This window comes from Lolium perenne, chromosome 3, assembly GCF_019359855.2.
Source record: "Lolium perenne isolate Kyuss_39 chromosome 3, Kyuss_2.0, whole genome shotgun sequence".
NCBI lineage: Eukaryota > Viridiplantae > Streptophyta > Magnoliopsida > Poales > Poaceae > Lolium > Lolium perenne.
The window spans coordinates 66085138-66091435 of record NC_067246.2 but is presented as its reverse complement, the minus strand read 5'-3'; positions in this window follow the sequence as shown (position 1 = coordinate 66091435).

The following is a 6298-nucleotide window of genomic DNA, read 5'->3' as shown; positions in this document are numbered from 1 at the left end:
GATTTCTTCCTTACTCCTTTTGTCTAAATATTTTATTGATGTCGTTTATTTTCGGTGATTTCTTTGCAGGTTCGCAGCTCACTCTCCCTACCGTTAATTTTTTCATATGGAATTCGGATCTCGCAGGCAATGGTTTACTTAACAGTGCTGTGGCATTTAGATGTTGGAGGCACTGGTTTGTGCTTATAATACTATACGTTAAACATATACTTCTGAGACATCAAGCATATAATAGGACTAGAAATTAAAACCAGTAATTACCTTCCCTCTCAGCAATGTGCTTATTTGCTTCAAATTTGTGCCTCAAGTGCTTGCAATTTTTCCCATGTATGAATCTGTATGAACTGAATCTCTATTGCTATTGTGTAGGTACAAATTTTGGGCATTGGACATTTATTCCCTTGAGCATTCATACCCTTCTATGACAATATATATATATATATATATCACAGCGGACAAGAAGAGATTTGCTGATATTACTGAATGTTTCCTACATGTTTTATTCTAGAATGTAGATTGTGGTTTCAAACTGCATCCATCTCAAAAGTTAAGATACACACAACAGTTCGCAGGTACAGGAAAGCATTATTGAATTAAGAGACTGGTTGAGGAATACCAGTAGAATTCTACATTAGCTTATGCTTTTCTGTAAAGTAGTGTCAGAAAATGTGCCTATCTTACTTTCCTGTCCTTTTCCCTCCCAATCATGCTATCTATACCTAATAATAAAGAAAATAAGGTTTCCGTGGTTTGGTCCGTTCTTCCTCGGTCCGTTTCGCATTGTTTCGTCCGTCGTTCCGTTCACGCTTGGAAAAAAATTCTGCGAATCCCATAGAAAAAAAGAGTTCGCGAATCGATCGGTTCCGAATACCCGTAGGAGCCCAAGCCGCTCACGTACACGTACACGTCCACGACCCCAATCGAATCGCACAGCAGCCCTCTAGAAAGTCAGCCAAGCGATCGAGAAGTCTTGCCACCGGTGTACTGTCGAATCAAGTCGCACCTCGCCGCGATCTTCCTGAAACCGTGGCGGGCTAGACCATGATGCTGGCGGAGAGCAACGACAAGGAGGGGATCCTGCCCCTTGGCGACGGTTGATGTGGTGGGTTTCGTGGAATACGTCGCGAAGCTGGCCGATGGCGAGGAGGTCCCCCCGATCTACTTTGTGCTTGCGAACCCGACACAGCGTTCCCGGACGCCCGGAAACCGTCGGAGAACCGACCGCTCACGTTCGATTCCTAGCCACCGAGCCACGGACAGCAAGCCAGCTCCTCTGCGCGGCGGCTCAGCTTCTCCTACAGGGCAACCCCGGACATGCGCGTGGACATGCACTGGACGGATGAAGGGGTCGACGAGACGACGGAGTGGGATTGGCGCATACTTCGCGAGGTCATCGGAATCTCCTACAATGGCTCATCCTCCGCTTGATATACTTTGTGCTTCCCGCCCTGGCGTCGTCGGCTAGGACGGGGTACGGGAGAACGATGATCCAGATGGCCTCCGTGTCGTTCAAGCCTCCTGGAGCGCGATGTCAGCTGCTTCGCCCAGACGGGCTCCAATGCAACCAGACATGCGTTCGTGCTCCTCATGCTGTTCTATGTGGCCTGCCTGCATATGTACTCGTACATATTTAAAAGCTGAACCCCTTAGCTGAAAGGAGAGTAGTTTGAGTACTATTCATGGTTCCTCTTAGTCCAATCAAAAATTGACATGTACCCATTTTGTATAATGTGTTTTCTTTTTCTCTTTTGAAAATTTTCGAGTGTAGTTTTACATGGAACAACTTTCTATCCGTAATTTCCGATTGTTGCTACCTACGTCAAGCTCTCAAACAAAAAAGTTGTATACATCTGCAGCGGCGTTTTTTTACGTTCCTTCTTTTAAAATTGATTGACGATAATTTACTTTTACCTTACTTGACGGTAATCTTCCGGCATAACTTAGAAATTGACACGTATCTATTTTGTACAATGTGTTTTCTTTTTTCTCTTTTGAAAATTTTCGAGCGTAGCTTTACATGGAACAACTTTCCATCCGTAATTTCCGATTGTAGCTACCTACATCAATCTCTCAAACAAAAAAGTTGCATACATCTGCAGCGGCGTTTTTTACGTTCCTTCTTTTAAAATTGCTTCGCGATAATTTACAGACTGTATATTTTTTACCTTACTTGACGGTAGTATTCTGGCATAACTTTCAGGCCATAATGTTTGACTCGATTGGATATTCCATCCGTAATTTCTGATTGTAGCTCCCTACGTCAATCTCTCAAACAAAACAGTTGCATACATCTGCAGCTGCGTTTTTTACGTTCCTTCTTTTAAAAGCTGAACCCCTTTGCTGAAAGGAGAGTAGTTTGAGTACTATTCATGGTTCCTCTTAGTCCAATCAAAAATTGACATGTACCCATTTTGTATAATGTGTTTTCTTTTTCTCTTTTGAAAATTTTCGAGTGTAGTTTTACATGGAACAACTTTCTATCCGTAATTTCAGATTGTAGCTACCTACGTCAAGCTCTCAAACAAAAAAGTTGTATACATCTGCAGCGGCGTTTTTTTACGTTCCTTCTTTTAAAATTGATTGACGATAATTTACTTTTACCTTACTTGACGGTAATCTTCCGGCATAACTTAGAAATTGACACGTATCCATTTTGTACAATGTGTTTTCTTTTTTCTCTTTTGAAAATTTTCGAGCGTAGCTTTACATGGAACAACTTTCCATCCGTAATTTCCGATTGTAGCTACCTACATCAATCTCTCAAACAAAAAAGTTGCATACATCTGCAGCGGCGTTTTTTACGTTCCTTCTTTTAAAATTGCTTCGCGATAATTTACAGACTGTATATTTTTTACCTTACTTGACGGTAGTATTCTGGCATAACTTTCAGGCCATAATGTTTGACTCGATTGGATATTCCATCCGTAATTTCTGATTGTAGCTCCCTACGTCAATCTCTCAAACAAAACAGTTGCATACATCTGCAGCTGCGTTTTTTACGTTCCTTCTTTTAAAATTGCTTGGCGATAATTTACCGACCGTATATTTTTTTACCTTACTTGACGGTAATCTTCCGACATAACTTTTAGGCCATAATCTTTGATTCGATTGGATACATATTTTTGGCCATAAGTTTCCGACGTTAGCTAGCCTATGTCTATGGTGGTATTTTCCTAACTTCTTTTAATTACATGATGTTTATTTTCCGGCATAACTTTTCGTTCCAATCGTGTCCTATGCTACAATGTTTTTTTCTTTTTTCAGACTTTTTAATTATAGTTTTAGACGCAACATTTTTTTAGCCGTGATTTCCCGCCGGCCGGTACCTACGTCTACATCTGAAACAAAAAAAAATATATACATATGCAACAACGTTTTTATGTCCCTTTTGTTGTAGCTACTTGGCGGGAATTTCTTGACACGTCTTTATAGCCATAATTTGTAGACCATCCTAGCTCCTTTTTTAAAAAATTACTTGAGAGCAATCTTTCAGCCGTAATCTTTGACACAACTCGATTCAAAACATATTTTCGTCCGTAACTATCCGACGGTAGTTATCCTACGTCTGCAGTGGTTTTTTTCCCAACTCATTTTAATTACTCGATAGTCATTTTTCGGCACAACTTTTCAACGGTAAATATAAAGTCTTCGAGATTGCTAACATTATGGCTGTAATTTTTTGTTGGTATCAACCATAAACTTCCCTTTATACAGTAATTCTTTGACACAATTTTCCATCTGTAGTTTTCCTATGTGATTTCCACACTCTCATTTTTCAATGGTGCATAATTTTTCGCCGGCCTATTAATTTCCCGTGTTACTACACAAGTCAGAAAATACACGTCAGAGATGATATATCGTGCAGCTATTATTAACATATATACTACGTATCGATGTGAACATATATAACTCACATCAATCCATCGCATGGGCACTGAAGAGCCATCATTTTGTACTAATCAGCTGTAGCCATATCGCCCATTGCTTAAAAAAATACATGTTTTTTTATATTTTTTCCCTTTTATTTTATGATGGTAACTTCTAGGGATAATTTTCTGTCCGTAACATTTTACCGGTAGTTACCCTACGATACCTCCTCAAAGATGAGAAATTCTCCAACAGTACTTTCTCGACCATTTTTGCCGTTTCTCTCCTTTTACTCTTCGACAGAAACTTTTCGAGATAACTTCCTAGATGTAATGTCACACCGGCCCCAAGGTACCTACTCTATGATGAGTAATTCTCTTATAGTAATTCTCTAGCATTAATTTATTCTTTTTCCCTTTTTCTATTCTTTGACATATTTTCCCACTTCAACATGGTAACTTCAAAGGTGATTTCTCGGTTTCTTTGATGGTTATTTCTACACATAGACTTTTTACCTCAGCAGTAATTATTTGAGATTAATATTTTATCGGCGTGTTGGTAGTTATTCGACATAAATCATCAGTCCAAAATAGTAATTTCCCTACGACAATTATTTAACAACAAAATTTTCAACACCGCATAATTCATCAGCGGTGGTATTTTCTTACCAGTAATTTTCAAATGTGCACAAACAACAATCTTCATCGGCAATTTTCAAATGTGCACTGGCAGCAATCTGTAATCGTTAGGAATAATTTTTCGATAGTAACTCTCCATCTTTAGTTTCCTTCCTCTAGAGAACTTTCATGGTTCTACTACGGTAAATACGAGAAACAAAATTCTGCACCATTTTTCGGCCATTCTATTTGAAAATGATATTAATACCTTATGCTAATCGCCTCACGGTTGCATTACGAGAATAATACTAGCTTCTTCCACAGCTATTTCTACACAAAAAAAACTAAATTATCCATCACCTCTTTTATTGAAGTAACAAATGTTATTGTTCTTTTGTTAATGTCCTCACGATAACCATAGGGGCACGGCGTGCCGCCGTGCCAATACTTCCTAGTAATAAGCTGATGTTTGCTGGACAAAGTAGCACATAGCGACTGTGATCTGTTCATTGGCAAAGCCGTTCCTGGCGAGGTGCAGCTCGATCCAAAAAAAGATGCGGATCACGGAGGCCTCCAAAGCTGTGGATGTCAAGAGCGTGTAAAGCCGTCACCACTGTTCCGTGCATATCTGCCGCGATGAAGTTCCTCATAGAAACCGACTGGAATTTTCGCTCGGTGTTTCTATTGCTGCTACATCCGCCACCGGAATTCCATTTCATCCACACCACAGCTACCGGACGGTGGAGCCAGCAGTGAAGAGATAGAAACAGAGAGAGAACGAATGGATGTGAATGATTGCTTTTCATTGATGTGGACTGCGAGTATTATATTTTTTCGATAAAGGGAATATATTAATATCAAAAAGATACCAATTACACCCAGCCTCTGCAACAAGCACCACCCTAATGGCACTACGGATGCACACAGCCAAAAAAAAAGGAAAAGAAAACTAAGAAACAAAAGTCCTGCTACAGTATCTCGGGCCTAACAACAGCAATACATCCACTGCCAAAACAACACCTGAAATACAGACTCTCCAAAAACGACGCTTCCAAGAAGGGAACAGTGCTCTGACACCATCGTCGCCCGATCAACGATCTTAGGTTTTCACCCTGAAGATAGTCCCCGCTCTCAAAACAATGCCTCCAACAAGATCATTGCCAGACACAACCAGTTAAGGTCAGACCTTGGGTTTTCACCCTGAAAGGTAGGACTCTGAACTTCACCTGTGTTGTCGCCCCCACTTTCATACCGCTGCTGTGAAGCCCGGAACACCAAGCAAGTCCCTCAACAGCGCGGAGACTTGAACCTCCCTTAGCTAGTCCTCCCCTCCGGCCTTCATGAACTTCTCTTCTTCCGACTTTCATCATGGATCCATAGTCACTTGATGTCAACACAGAAAAAGAGCTTCGCGCCGCTCCCTCCAGAACCAATCGGTCGGAATAAAAGCATGGGTGTGCATGACCGAATACCACCGATCCAGCAAACTCCAGGCAAAAAGCACTGTTACATTCGCCGGCGGAGCCTTCCGGAACTCAACACTCCGGCTAGATCACGAGTCCAGGCCTCCGGTAGGTCTTCCTCTTCACGCAAGAGAGACCCTAGGACCACCACCTTTATTCAGGTTGGACCCCCACGTCGGCGACCATCCTGGGCTGGCCACTCCAACCCTCCACCGGCGACTCTGTCACCGGCTTCCATGCATCTCCATCTCGCCGCTGGAACGCGGTGATATATCGATAGATCCACCACCACCAACCGCAGGCCGACCCTCTCCGGCGAAGAAGAGGGCCACCTCCACCGTCGTACCCAAG